This window comes from Macrotis lagotis, chromosome 4 (assembly GCF_037893015.1).
Source record: "Macrotis lagotis isolate mMagLag1 chromosome 4, bilby.v1.9.chrom.fasta, whole genome shotgun sequence".
In the NCBI taxonomy this organism is placed as follows: Eukaryota; Metazoa; Chordata; class Mammalia; order Peramelemorphia; family Peramelidae; genus Macrotis; species Macrotis lagotis.
Genome location: NC_133661.1, coordinates 54,485,761 through 54,488,321, shown reverse-complemented (window position 1 = coordinate 54,488,321; position 2,561 = coordinate 54,485,761).

The window sequence follows — 2,561 nt, the reverse complement described above, 5'->3', positions numbered from 1 at the left end:
TTAGGTTTTGCTCATGTCTAAGAACATCCCAGAAAGGGGAATTAGAAAGATACTTAAAACCCAGTGTAAATCAGGTAAAGACTAAGTGTTCACCTACTGCTTAGCACAAAAGTATCTCATTAGTATGCATTAAGAGAAAATTTGGGCAGGCAGGAAATAATACCTACTCTTAAACTGGGGGGGGGGGGCAAGAATTAAACATGAAACAGTTTGCCAGATTACTGGAGAAGCATTGACATATTTCACGTTGGCTCTGTCTTATCTATATCTTCTGCCAAAGTTTGGGGCTCCTCAAAGACAGCATTGATTGGTTGACCAGACTCTCTGGACTTCTAGAACTCTTAAACTCACCCCAAAGCCAGGATGTGTTCTGTTGTTGTTATTGTTGTTTAATTACAGTCAATCCTTATCTTTCGTAGGGTGAATATTTTTTTGAAAATGGGGCAAAAATAAAAAATGTGAATATCGATACATTGAACCTATGGAAAATAGGGGGTTAGATTCCCCAGACCACATAAATCTAATCTTTTGCTAAAGACTTCTGAAAATACATGCTTCTGCATATAATTCTTTATAACAAAACATAAATTCTGATAATAATTCACTTTTCCTAACGCAATAAACATGAAATACTTAAAGATTTTACTTATTTTGAGTTTTACAATTTTCCCTCACTCTTACTTCCCTCTCCTACCCCCCACAGAAGGCAATTTGCCAGTTTTTACATTGTTTCTATGGTATACATTGTTCCAAATTGAATGTGGAGAGAGAAATCATATCCTTAAGGAAGAAACAAAGTATAAGACATAGCAAGATCAGATAATAAGATATCAGTTTTTTTTTAAATTAAAGTTAGTAGTCCTTGGTCTTTGTTCAAACTCCTCAGTTCTTTCTCTGGATACAGATAGCATTCTCCATTGCAGACGGCCCCAAATTGTCCCTGATTGTTGCACTGATGGAGTGAGCAAGCCTATGTTGTTGTTAGGGTGTACAGTGTTTTTCTGGTTCTGCTCATCTCACTCAGCATCAGCTCATGCAAATCCCTCCAGGCTTCCCTGAAATATTGTCCCTCCTGGTTTCTAATAGTGTTCCATGACATACATGTTCCACAATTTGCTAGGCCATTCCCCAATTGAAGGACATTTACTCGGTTTCCAATTCTTTGCCACCACAAACAGGGCTGCTATGAATATTTTTGTACAAGTGATGTTTTTACCCTTTTTCATCATCTCCTCACAGTATAGACCCTGTAGTGGTATTGCTGGATAAAAGGATATGCACATTTTTGTTGCCCTTTGGGCATAATCTCAAATTGCTCTCCAGAAAAGTTGGATGAGTTCACAGCTCCACCAACAATGTAATAGTGTCCCAGATTTCCCACAACCCTTCCCACAATGATTATTATCCTTTCTGGTCCTATTGACCAGTCTGAGAGGTGTGAGGTTTTACCTCAGAGAAGCTTTAATTTGCATTTCTCTAATAAGTAATGATTTAGAGCAGTTTTTATATGACTATGGATTTCTTTGATCTCCTCATCTGTAAATTGCCTTTGCATATCCTTTGACCATTTGTCAATTGGGGAATGGCTAATAAACATGAAATAACCCATATACAACCATATAAAACCCATAAAAACCCATATAAACCCAAAATAAAATTGGCAAATTGTAAAACATTTTGTTTACTAGTAATTCCCTAGAATTCTGTGACCTTTTGTATTAACATCTCAATTTTAAAAAAAAGATGTCTTAAATAATACTGTTGTAACTTTCTCTATCTTGGCTGCCCTCTGAAAATCAAGGGAGAGGGGCGGCTAGGTGGCACAGTGAATAGAGCATCAGCCCTGGAGTCAGGAGTACCTGAGTTCAAATCTGTCTCAGACACTTAATAATTACCTAGCTGTGTGGCCTTGGACAAGCCACTCTACCCAATTGCCTTGCAAAAACCTAAAAAAAAGAAAAGAAAATCAAGGGAGAGGTTATTGGGACTATAGATGCTGCTTTCTGAAGATGTCGAGACTGGTGAGGTCTCAACATCACCTTCAATACTTCAAATGCACAGATTGCTCTTGGTAGGGTGGACAAGAGTAATGAACCCTAGCAAGATATCAGTTGCTCCACAAACTTGTGTGCATTGCACCTCTCATTTTTTTTTCTATTGTGCATAGCCATGAACATAGGCAGTTGCCAACACAAAAGTGAAAATGAACTCATACAATCATGGGAATGTTTGAAGTCCCATAAGTTAAATAAATAAATTTGAGAATCAACTGTATTTATTTATGTTTTCAATTAATAAACATTTATTTTTTCTTTCTCCTATTGAAAAAAATACAAAACTTCTGTACAAAATATACAGTGTCTAGCAAAACAAATCCTCTGGTCATGTAGCAATGTACATCTCATCTTGCCTAGTGGCTCTATCATCTATCTTGCTATCTTGGGGTGAGTAGTAGAATTCTTCATCATTTGTCTCTGGAATCCTGGCTGATCTTAATCATTGATCTTTCAAGTCTTTTAAAGTGTTATCTTTACAATGTTGCTGTTATTGTATAAAATGTT